Consider the following 13,290-nt stretch of genomic DNA (forward strand, 5'->3'; position numbering starts at 1 on the left):
CCAACATCTCAGATTGCAGTGAGGGTCTCTAGTTTTATTCTCTTAAATTGTAATTGTCTTTGTTTGCCACAGAAGCTGAATGTGTGAGGTCAAGCATTTAGTAATTAAATGTATAGACATGATTATGAACTTCAACACAGATCTGGCCTTCCTAATCGCTTTACTAAAACAAACAGATATATCAATGGATGAGAAAAAGAGGTAGTAATTTTTCCACATTTATTATTGGAAGGCAAATGTGCTTGATATGATTGGATAAGCCAATATAGGTGTAATAACTGCAAAACCTTGCTTGGCTGCAAGCTGAATGCGTGACCTGTACCAAACAACTTTGCAAGAAAAGTGGTAAAAAGTTTGTAGAGGGTGCAATAGCTTTTCCAAATGGAGGATATGCTGTGCACAATGCGCTTTTTACTGGAGCATTTGAACTGTAACCAGAGTCTGCATTGCAAAGCCTGGACTCTGACTACTATGGAACCATAGAAGCTGAGGGAGGGAAAAGCAGCTGGAGAGAGAAGCTGCGGAAGAGTTACACTATCATGGAGAGAGGGGCAGAGACTCAGCCCCTCCTTCCCCCCCAGGCAGAGAGAAGGAGCTGAGGCTTGTTAGGGAGCAGACTTTAGGACAGAGGAGAGCCTGAGTCATCCCAGGAGAAGCTGATTTCATACCCAGGGTTGTAGCTTTGCACTCAAGGACACAGGTTCCCAGAGAAAGAGTGGGGAGGGGTTAGTAAGCTAGCTGGGAGAAGCTGCCTGGTCAGGGACCTGCAGAGGGAAGTCCCCTGTTTGGGCTGGAAAGGCTTGTACTGCAGGGACAGAGGCCTGCAGAGGGAATCCCCTGTCTGCATGTGGAGGTGCTGGGGAAGAGAGACAGCCCAGAGAGGAAACCGGCTGTGAGAATCCCAAATATGCATGGGTGTGGAAGGGGACACTTAACCCCTAGTGTTTGCAGGAGGTGTATTTTTCAGAAGGAAACTAAATAAAAGAAGCCTATTACCTGTAGTGGCTGATTGAAGACCTGTTATTTTGCTGAAGTACCAAGAAAGAGCAAAGAGTCCATCTTCCCTGGAGCAGCGGAAGTCTTGCCTCTGCCACCTAATGGCAGATCATCGTTAAAGCTGCATTGCCATTTATTGTTATGGGAAGAGGAGTGTGACCAGAGGGAAATCAATCTGGGTTATGCGGGGGAGAAACTGTTTTAAAGTGTTATAACAAAGTGAATGTAACCATTGGGGTTGTTTGATGCAAGTAGGACCACTAGTGTGGTAGAATTATTCATCTATTGTTGCAGTTGTAAATTCAATTCAAATTGTTGCTTTTATTATTAACTATACATATATATTTCTTCCTTCTCTTGATTACTGATTTATTTTCTGTGTATAGTTGTGTGTAATAAAGAAACCCATTGTTTATTGGACATAAAGTAAATTCTTGGGCAGTGAGGGTAAGGAACACACCTCTCCATGGGACACCTCAGTCAGCACACCTGCCTGAGGGGGGTCCCAGGGCCACTGGCACCCTGAGGATCCAGAATATAGCATATCACTTGGCCTAGCATGTCGGTGAGGGTTACATAGGTAATTTTGTCAGTAGGTTTACAGCAGTGTAAGCGTGACTAGGATTGTAGATGAAAGATGTTCGGAAGATTGTCTGACTATATCATTGGACAAATAAAAGAGATTATTCTAATAAATCTTTGCCTGTAGTAAGTTTAGGAATTCAATCCAGACATGATTATAACACCTGTTTATGTGGCCTGTGTTGTTAGGGCTGTCAGGCAGCTGTTTTCTACTGAAGGTTCAGAAACACATTTTTTAATGCTTTCAAGCTTTTTGAAGGAAGGAGCAGGGAAGGTGTGTAGCTGTCTTTCCTAACTGGATTTCTTTTAGAACCCCAAGGTCACAAAGGCCCTAATACCATGAGCATTTCCAGAGTTTGAAGTAAACATCTTTTGAGTTACTTCAAAACCTTAATAATGCAAGGGAATAGACATTGATCCAAATCCAAATGTGTGACAGCGTTTGAAAACTCTTGTTTTTTCGGTTTCAAGCTTTGTTATACAGTCAGACATGTCATGTCATTTAGCTGTGCTGCTGTTGTAGGAAACTCAGATCTCTGGAAATTGTAGTTCTGCAACATTTACAGTGTGGCATTACTTAAATGAATTTCAGCAGAAAATAAGAAAATCTGTTGCCCTTTTCCCTCTCCTCCCTGATGGTATTCTACATCTTTTAAATTTGACAGGTTCAGTCCACAGTAGTCAATTTCCATACTGTAAATACATTATGATAATCTACTCCTTACTTCAGAAATTCTTAAATAATTTATCTCCTGAATATATTGTTCAGCACCTCTGGGGTAAGGTTCATTAAAATGCATCTTTAGAGAGCACATTTTCCTGTGAACATTAGCACAGAGATACAAGGATTATTATAAATGTGTATATAATGATAGCTTTTCTTATTGATAAACCATTCACATGTTAATCATATTCAAAATATATAATACTTAAGAGTAGCTAAAAACAAAATCTCATTCACTCATAAAGGTCTTAATATGGACTTTCGATATAAAGGAAAACTTTGAAAAAACAAGTATTTAGCATCAATTAAACAGAAATATTAATAGTACTTTATTAACATTTCTAATAATACTTTACTATAAACCGAGAATGGTTCTCTATAGGAACTTAGGGCACTTTTACATGTGCTTCATGGGTGTAGGGGGCTAGCACTTTAATTAGGGCAGCACTGAGAGCCGCTCTAATCAAAGTCTTACAGCATTTCATGTATCAGCATCCCCAAGCTTCAAAATGGCAGAATAGGTGCTTGAACGAAAACTTGTTCTATGAGCTTCTAGTTCAAGCACCCCTGCTGCTATTTTGAAGCACAGGAAGGTTGATGCATGAGATGCAAGAGGCTGCTGGAGCACAATAATTACCACACTCCAGCAGACTCAATTAATTGAGTCTGTTCTGATGTGCTGTAATTACAGCACATTGGAACAGCCTCTGTACTTATGTACAGGCACCCTCTATGTGCAAGCTAAGTAAGGCCAGGCTAAGTTTGTCCTCAGATGTGAAATTTGTCATGAAAAATAAGAATATTACAGAAAGTGATAATATGAGTCTACATGTGGCATATGTATTAGGGAACAGTAGACTGCAGGAGGTAATGAACATGATTCTGTTGTTAGTTTAGCTTTGCACCTCAAATTTATGGCATTACACAGATTTTATGCTGAAGAAAGATAGAAATTAAGCTCAGTGGTTGCTAAATGAGAGAGAACTGATGTGGTTTGCTACTTCTAAGAATTATACATCCTCTATCCTTCTCACCTAAATCATTTTGATATGAAGTGTCTTCTGCCTTACTTCTAATATTTGTATAAAAAAATTAAGTGAAAAATGAAAAATTCTGATATTTCTATATTACTTTGTATCCCAGATTGTGGGGAAAAAAGAGAACTATAAAAATGTTACAAGGAACATAACAGTTTAGAAGACAGTTGAATGAGAAGTAAATAGGTGTCCTTTTCAATTGAAACACAGAATTTTGTTCTCCTTGACTGAAAAATATATTACAAATTTCAAATATCTTCAAGTTTAAAATATATCTGCATTGTGCTATCCCTCCACAGTGACAAAGTTGAGTGGTCTCTTGTCCCCATAATCCCTTATGATCTTTGCTGTCTTGGGAGACTACGCTGAATGAAAAATCACTTTGATGAAAAATTGCTGACCAGCTCTAGTAAGAATCCATTCTGCCTATCCAACTACCTGCTCCAGGTACACTATTGTCAGTTGGTAGAAGTAAGTAAGCTTCAGGATTTAAAATAAGAACATTTATTTAAGCAAAACTCTATCTTGCTTTCTTTCTCCTCACAACTGCTACTGATATTCTCAATCAGATTTTGCCTCTATTATTGCTGTATATAGGTTAGATATTATGTTGTATGCTTCACCTCTTGCCAAGGAAATATTCCTGGGAGCTACAGTAAGCAACTTGTTAACCTGGGACTGAGCAAAAGTGACAGCCCCCACTCCCATTTAAAAACTCCATCTCTCTCCCTGTTATCTAGCTATAAATCCAAAAAACAAATAAAATAAATTCCCCTACAAATTAACTGAAAAGAGGGCAAGGTAATTCAGTATTAACCACTTCCTACTTTCTATGGATGGACCAGCAGTAGAGGATTACTACTAGTTCATGTTTTTCTTTCTTAAGATCCCATCTCTCCTAGAATCCCAATGTGATCACCTACAGGCTTTGTGTTTATAATTATGCCATAAACTGGAGCTGCTGTAATTCAAAAGCATGAAAAAAGAGCAAGTATCTGTGTCGTCTTCTAGATGATGTTTAAACATCTGAGGTGACCATACATGAGCCAGGAGGCTGCTCTGTGCTGTAATGACAGCGCATCAGAGCAGACTCAACTAACTGAGCCTGGCGCATGGTAATTGTATATCACCTTGTATATCAGCATCCCCGTGCTTCAAAATGGTGGCAGGGGCACTTTAAAGCTAGTTCAATAAACTTTAGATAAAGTGCCCCTGCCTCCATTTTGAAGTGCAGGAACACTAATACATGGCACCCTCTTGGAACTGCTCTAAAGCCCTGCTCTCTCCCCCAGATTAGGTGTAAACATGCACCTGGATTTTATTCCTTTTCCATTGTAATTGTTACTATCTCTCTCTAGATAGTAAATGATTTTTGTGAGAATTCAAAAGCAAAATTGCCCTTCCTGCTTGGGCGAAATGCTCCAGTAGTAGAAGTTCAAAAAAGGAACGATCAAAAAGAAATAAGGTCATTGGTTTCTCTTAAATCTTTCCTTTGCCCCTTGTTCCAGTCACTGTGAAAGTTGACTAGGTAGGACAACAAAAAGGGCCAGAAAGAAGAAGGACAGCTGTGCTAAAATGGAGCTGAGCCCCAGAATGTGTAGCTCTGGTCTGCAACTTCATTGGGAGATGATTAAATGTCCAGATGATTAAACACCCATTCTGAATGCCCCACCTATTCTGAAGGCTTCAGAATCCAGACCTGAATTCTAAAAGAGTTTTCTTGTTTATAATTGAACTAACCAAAACCTTGAAAGTACCTTGAAAGTACATCCCAAGTTGAGGACTGGTTCTAGCATGTCTTGCACCTGTTTCTGATCCTCAAGCTTAATGACACGTCTGTTTTGTTAAATTCCATTTTTCCTGGATTCAGAATTTTGTAGCTTGAAGCTAAATTATATTGTTTCCACTTAACATTGTATATGTGTATTGTGCTAGAGCAGAACTTTAGGAGAATAGAGAAATACACCAACTGACAGTCTGATAGGGAATTCACTTAAGCATATGTGTCATTAAAATTGTACCTGCAATTTTAACAAGGAATAGTGCTCTATAAGCGTTATTTTTGTTTTTAAATATAAATACATTTTTGTGCATTAGAAGGAAATGAATATAGAAAATGATGATGGTGGGAGGATGGGAAGCCCTCACAAGAATAGCCTTTCGAATTATAAGTTTGCAGTGTTCCTCTTTAGCTGCTGCTTGTAATCATTACAAGTTTGTTTTTCCTTTTTTTTCCCATTTTTTTATAGTATAGTAGTATAGCGGTCACTGGCTGGGGAGCCACTTCTAATACATGCTTATGGATATTAAGGAGAGATGATGTGGGAATTTCTAGCAAAATAGGTTTTCATCTGAAAAATGTTTATTTAAGATAAAAAATTCAGTCCTGAGAGTTGAGTCCCATGTTGCAGATAAGTATTGTAACCACCAAGCTGTTAATTCTTTGTGAATTTTTCTGTTGGAGCCATTCTAGTTTCTTAAATATTCATTGAAGTAACTGAAGCATTCCTACACCCCAGGTGAGTACCAAAACCACAGGATATGTAATAGTTTTGCTTGTGGTGTGTCCTTTGGAAGAAGGGTTTCTGGGTCCTTTGTCGTGGCATCTATGTCTATACCTCTTCTCTCTCACTCTCTCTTTTTCTTTTCCCTGCTTTCTCTATGAAAATTTGAAAAGTCATGGGTTTTGTCCAAAAATAAGAAGCAGAAAACCACTTCCTGCTAAGTTCTGGTTCTAAGGCTATAGAGGACCATTATTATCTGCTCCTGAATAATACAGCCGTAGAATGTCACCCATGAAAGTTTATCTGCTGCTACTGCTTTTGCCTGAATGCATTAATACGTTACTTAAATTGTGAAGAATTGCTTCTTGCAGTACTTATTGTTGCAGGTGTTAATTTTTTGTCTGTAAATTATTTGGATTTCAAAAAAAATTAGGAACAGACTGTTCTTTCTAAAGGCTAGATGCTCCAAATCACTGGTTTTCAAACTTTTGGCAGCTTACCTCCTTACGTGCAAAATATGACTGCTTGTACCTCCTACACCTGATGCATCTCCTCATCTTCATTCCTTAGGAAGAATGTCAACACTGATATCAATGTGGGGCAAAGCCATTATTCACCGTGCATTGTCAATCAGAAACTCCACAGCCATTAGTAAACTTTAGGCATGTACCTCCTGATAAAGTGCTGAGTACCCCAGTTTAAAAACCACAGCTTCCCATTCTCTGCAATCTGGGGGGGTGGGGTTCACTATGCAAGGTTGCATATCACAATATCACCACTTCAGTTCTTTCAGAAGCCAGTTAATAAGGGGTATAAGACAATCATTTTCTGTCTTTCCTTCAGTGCCAGTATTCTAGTTCTAATTTCTACTTTTTAGGTCTGAGGCACATTGACAGGATAGTGCAGGAAAATATGCACTACTTGCTTTCTAAATCTTTCTGTTAGTCCTTGTCTACGAAACTCTATATTTACTTTTCTAAGGGCATAGCTCTACATGAGAGTTGGATTACAGTGTGAATTTCAAGCACAACAGTTGTTTCTGAAATTGGTTCCAGCTGAAAAATAAGGCATTTATTCTAGAAAAAGTGTCTATATAGCAAATTGTTCAAGAAGAGCTCCCCATATAGACAAACCCTTAAACAAAAGATCTTGTAAGAAACTGATTCACATACACTAGTCCACTCATATGGCTCCCAAACTTGAGATTATTAAAAAGAAAAAACAAAAAACCCCACATGAATGAACAAGAACAATCAAATATTGGTACAAAGCTGTTTTTTTTATGTTAAATTGTACTTCTAAATAAAATCAAAAGTAGGGGGAAAAAGTATAAAACCCTATGATAAATAATCAGTGCAACAAAGTCTGATGCTGCAACAGGAGTTTGTTAATAATGACTGATCTCATTCCCTGACAGTGTACCATATTTACTTGAATACAACAATTTTTTTTCCCCGAAGCAGAAAAAAGCGTCCCCAATTTATATTAGCATACAAGGAAACTTCATTAAATACATTGTGTATCATGAAACTGCTACCAAAAGCAGCATGTGTGTAGTAATGAAAATCAACTTTGAAGTAGATTAAATGCAGCCAGCATTGAGTATGACTGGCTGTCAAATACATAGCCCATACTTGGGCCAATATACTAATGGGAACCAACTACAGGAACAGGTTAGCGCAGCCTATCTGAATAAGATATATGGTAGTGCTTGTTATGTGCAATCCCATTCAGCACCAACTTCTTTTCCAGTCACGGTGAGACACTACATTGAATACATTTTGACTTACTCTTCCCTGCCACACCTGAGATTGCTGTTCTTTTCCATTTTTAGTGATGCCTATTTTTTCAACAGCCTTAAAAGTCTGGCAAAAATCACCAGGAGTCTAGAAAGATGGAGTTAAAAAAAGCAGGGCAGGGCACAGTCCCGGACTCTGGCCTGAGGTAACTGGAGGTTGGGTCCACCACAGAGATGCTCTGGCTGCCAGAACATCTCTGTGGTTGGCCCCTTACGCTGGTGCTGAAGCACGCTGCCTGCCGGCAGTGTGCGGCCTGCTAGGGCTCCAGTAAGGGGAGCAGCACCGTAATCCCTCTTCATGCTTCTCACATTGGAATCCCAGTGTGAGAAGTGAGCAGAGAATGAAAGGACTGAAGCAGTGTGCTTATCTCAGACCAGTATCATCCTGATCTAAGGAAGTGTGAGGAGCAGGAGCGTGGGGGTAGTTGCAGGCTAAACATTTGTACTGCTCCCTCTCCCAGAATAATTTCTACTAGTGGAAATCTTCCAGCATTAGAAATGCACACTTTTGCACGGTGATTTAAGTCAACTACAGTTGAAAACTTTGGGTACTCCTGTAATACTGATACAATACTTTTATCTACTTCATATTTTAGAAGGAATTCCAATCTGATGATTTATGCATCCAGAATGACAAAACTATTATGACACTGAAGTCACACTATAGGCTACCTCTCAGATTATGAATATAAATCAAATGATCTCCATAACGCAGTACATGATTAAGAATTCATGTCTGGTTGGTTAAGGTCATTCATGTGCAATCTAAATACAATCAAAAATCAATAGGAAGCTTAACTTTTCAGCAACATATTACATTAAATGTTTGTTCCTCAGAGTTAGGAGTAATCATTCAGAATTAGATAGTTCTTTGCCAGGTCATGTAAACTCTAAACAGAGAAATGAAATCCATTTCTGCACAATAAGGTTAGTGCAAAGCTTCAAACCTATTTATACTTTGTTTTGAAAACTTAAGTGGAATATATAGGATTAAAGGTCTTGCATTTACTCTGTAAATGGGATATGGGTGAGTTGTTTTGTTTTGTTTTGTTTCTTTGGTTTAGTTCCCCCCCACAAACACACTATTATATTTTAAATACATTTTGTAACCTTGAAAGTTTTGAAATTGAATTGTTATCCTCTGATGAGTAGTAATATGAGCAGTCAAATAGTTAATTTACAATAGCTTTTAGAAATTCAGTATCCTCTTGTGACATGAAGAGAATGTTACTTGATAGTGCATGAAATGATGAAATATGAATGGAGTCCCAATCCAATTATACATGCTGAACAAAAAAAACCTCAACAGTTTGCAAAATAAAATATATGATGTCTGACAAAGAGGTCATATTTATCAGGCTCTATGGGACTTTTGTTTATTTAAATTTTACTTATGGCTTAACTCATAGATTTATAATCTAATATTTATTTTAAGAGTCTTGGATGAAATAATTTCTTTTATGCAATAAAAATGTAGCCATGGAAAGTTGTTAAGTTGGCACTGTGAAGTTTTTAAAATACTAAAGCAGGAATTAAATATCTTTAGAATTCATTTCTTAGCTTGAAGTTAGTCTCTTTTTTTCAATATATTTTTCTCTAAACAATTTCATTTTCAATGCCCTTTTTTTTTAGTAAATATTTACCAACTTTTGCAAACTTTTACAGGTTCCTTCTGTTAATTATCCAACAGTCCCCACAAAGTCTGGACACAGCCTTAAACTCATGGACACTGGCACTTTTAAAACTTGACTAACATGTGACATTATTGCTCCCAATTAAAATGATTGTTGTCATGATGGGCTTGAAAATTCCTATTAACTACTTTCAGGTTTTCAACCCAAGTATTTATTTATTTATTTGTTTTACTAACAATCTGGAAGTTTTTTACTGACAAACTTTTTTTTACTAATGCATGTTTTTACTGTATGTAAAATATGACTTTTCCCAGGCCTTGTCCCTTTGCAGACCTCAATTAGAAGGGCTGAGTTCAAATTTAGGGAGTTAACATGAACCATAATAATAAAGTTTTGTTGTCAGTAAAAATCTTGGAAAAGAAAGAAAGACTTTTTCAAACCTTTTATAAAGGTTTATTAAGGGGAAAAGTGGGAAACACCCCACCAAATTAATAAAACACTGCCCATGCAGGAGCCCAGGTACAACAGATAGAGCCTAGGGATATGGCCTGCCAGCCCTGCCCTCACAGTCTTAAAACAGAAATATCTAGTACAACATCAGCCTGCTGAGACCCCTGGTGGTATGCCAGGAAGGAAGCTAGCAGTGTCACAGTGGAAGGACTAAATGGCCACCCTTGACACTACAGAGCACCCCCTGAATTGCCTGAAATGTCTGGAAGGCGGGCACCATCTGCTGGAGGACAACGTGCTCAAATTCCAGCGACAGGTGTGTCCACACCAAAAACTGGAAGAGCTGCAGGGTGTCATCTGAGCTGGCCCCAGCCAGCTGGTTCCTGTGGCTCTTGAGGGTGGCCATCCTAGCCTGGCCAAGTAAGAAGTTGGCCCAGCAGATGATACCCCCATTGGCTGCCTGGTACAGAAAGGAAAACAAATAGGTGGCCTCTGAGAGGTCCAAACTTAGTGCCTCAAGCAAAGTGTTAAGAGCAGCAAACAGCTGTGACAGCTGGAGGCATCCAAGGAAGGCATGGTTAAGATCCTCCTCCACTCTCCCTGGACAAAATGGACAGGCCGCTGAGGCAGCCGGGTCCATGTGGTGGACAAGAGAGCTGGTGCCTAGTTTCCCAAGTAGCAAGCACCACTGGAGGTCACCAATCTTTTTGGAGATGGGGCAGGTTGGCGCGAGTGCCAGTGTTGCTATGTGCCTCCACCACACCATGTCAAGCTGAGTGTCAAGGACACGAGCGTGGCAGACCTGAATCACCCACAAATACAGGGCCTTCTGAGGGAGCGCGTTGCAGCGGATCCCAGTACCACTGTCAGGAGACATGGAGCAAGCCAGTAAAGTGGAAGGCCCACCATGCAGGTTACTATCCACAACCAGGAAAACAGGCAGTGGTGGAAAGGGCTCACTCAGGACATCCCCAGCAGGGAGGGCTCTCCATGTTCAGAGGTGCTCCTCTCCCACATCCTCTGGGAGAATGGCCTGCACATCCCTTAAGAAGTGAGCAGCACAGCAGACTGAGTGCATGCCCAAGTGGGTGGCCAGACCCTCAGCTGACAACCAGTCTGACTGCATCATGTTGAAGAGGTGTCCCAACTGGATGGTATGTGACTGGATGGGAGAGTCGACAAGGCTGCTAGAGGCGAGGCTTGGAAGACTGTGCTGCAAGGATGGGTTATGGAATAGGAGCTTCTGCAGTAACTGCAGAAACCGTAGATGCCTGGCTTGGGGCAGGAGGCAGAAGGCAGCTCTCCAGTACTGCGCCATGCTTTGATAGAAGGGTGGGAGGACACCCAGTCCAGGAGGATGGGATCTAAAAAGAACAGCTGTAGAAGGAACAGCTCCTAGTCAAAACCAAGTTCCCCCACTCAATGTGAAAACAAATTAGCTAGCAGCCACCAGGGGAGGGGGTCTTTGCAGTAGAGGAGCCTTTGGAGGGCCTGCAGGTGGAAGCCTGCCCCCTTGCCTACCAGGTCAACTAAGTCCTGGCCCCCCTCAGCCACCAGCAAATAAAGAATGGCTCAGGGGAGCCAGTGACACCCATCCCAAAAGAAGTCCACAAGCAGTCACTGGAGCTTCTCGAGCAGGTCCGTCAAGGGTTCCAACACAGTGCAATGGTGCCATAACGCCGCAGCTGCCAGGTTGTTAACGATAAGGATCTGCCCATGGTAGCAGAGGCTGGGTAGATACCAGTGCGAGCGCGGCAGACCTGAATCACCCACAAATACAGGGCCTTCTGAGGGAGCATGTTGTAGCGAAGCCTACTACCACTGTCAGGAGACATGGAGCAAGCTAGTAAAGTGGAAGGCCCACCATGGAGGTTACTATCCACAACCAGGAAAACAGGCAGTTTTCCTGCAGGTGTGCCTCCACCTTGGCACCAAGGTCCTCCCAGTTCCATGCAGAGAAGACCGATGGCTTGAGGAACACTCCCAAGGTCTTGAGGCCCTCCCAACGCTAGGCAAGATCCCCGGGGAGGGAGCTGACCCAGGGACCAAGAAGGAAGGTGTTGCTTTTGGTTTAGTTCACATGAGCTAAAGAGGTACGCTCATAGGCTTCTTGACAGGTGACCAAGGACTGTATGTTACCTTGGGTGTTGATGAGGACAGTCATATCATCTGCATATGCTGTCAGCCTGACCAACAGGCAGTCCACTGAGATGGAGGCAGATGGAAGAGTCAGTCTGGTCAGGTACCACTGCAGTGTGTGGAGTATAGGCTCGATGGACAAGGCATACAAGATTCCCAACAGAGGGAAGCCCTGGTGGATGCCCCTGCAGGCTGGGAACAGGGTGCAGAGTGTGCCATTCACCTTCAGGATATTCAAAATGTCCTGATACAGGATCCAAAGGGCAGAGGTGAAGACAGGCCCAAAGCCGAAGGCCTCAAGGGTCTGAAACAGGTAGTCGTGGCCGACCCAATCAAAGGCTTTCTCCTGGTCCAAGGAGACAAGCCTGATGTTGAGGCCGAAGAGGTCAGCAGCCATCAGCAGCTCTCAAAGCAGGAACAGATTGTCCTGGATGGTTCTACCCAGCACACAGTAGCTCTGCTATGGGCTGATGTTGGAAGTTATAATGGTGCACAGCCACTTCGCCAGAACCTTGGCCAGGATCTTGTAACTGGTGCACACAAACGACACTGGTCACCAGTTCTTGATGCAGCCAAGGTCTCCTTTCTTAGGCAGCAGGGTGAGGACTGCTTGGTGATAGCTGGTTGGCATTGTCAGATCCAAAAGACTCTCATGAAAGATGCACAGGCAGCAGGGGCCAAGGAGAGGCCAGAACATCTTATAAAACCCAGCTGGGAACCCATCGATGCCAGGGGCTTTGCCCGAGGTGAGGTCCTCGATGGCAGCTGTGAGTTCCTCCAAAGAACGTTCTCGCTCAAGATGGTCAGCCTCTGATGAGAAAAGCCTAAGGAAGCCATCATGTAAGTGCCTAGCACACTCTAGGCAAGTCAGTTTGGCTGAAAACAGTTTCTGGTAGAAGGCGATAGCATGGCATCAGATCTCAACAGGATCTGTGAGTGGCCATCTGGGGTCTTAAGATGGTCAATGACCTTCTGTGCAGCTTGTTGTTTCTCAAAGCTGAAAAAGAAGTCAGGGTGTCAGTCTCTGCCAGTTCTTGGCAGCAGGCATGGACTCTTGCACCCTGGGAGATACTCTCTGCCAACTCCTGCCGATGTTCCTTGCAGAGCTTAAGACTCTTGAGCAGGCCCGCATCACCACCAGCATCATGCAGGGCCATCTCAAGCTGCACTGCATCCTCCTTCAACTACTGAACAAGGTGGTGAAGCTCACTTGTAGCCAACTTCATGTACTGCTGACAGAAAACTCTAATGTGCACCTTTCCCACATCCCACCACTGCTTACAGGAGGGGAAAGTGGCTCTTGCAGCCTCCCATGTCCTCCCATGTTTGCCAGAAGTGAGAAAAGCAGTCACAGAAGTGAGCATCCTGCACAAGACTAGTGTTGAGGCACCAGTAGAGTGCTCAGGAATGCATCCTGCCAGGAAGG

At 41.9% G+C, this 13,290-nt stretch overlaps 1 protein-coding gene and 1 pseudogene across 1 annotated transcript in view; one reads left to right on the plus strand and one right to left on the minus strand.

Annotated features, from left to right (window-relative positions):
* The window catches only part of NRG3 (neuregulin 3), a 1,079,313-nt gene that overhangs the window by 459,739 nt on the left and 606,284 nt on the right, over positions 1-13,290 (plus strand). The window lies entirely within an intron of this gene.
* On the minus strand, positions 9,922-10,803 carry LOC149859694 (uncharacterized; annotated as a pseudogene).

The sequence above is a fragment of the Crocodylus siamensis genome, chromosome 7 (assembly GCF_052110815.1).
Source record: "Crocodylus siamensis isolate JL-2025a chromosome 7, ASM5211081v1, whole genome shotgun sequence".
Lineage (NCBI taxonomy): Eukaryota > Metazoa > Chordata > Crocodylia > Crocodylidae > Crocodylus > Crocodylus siamensis.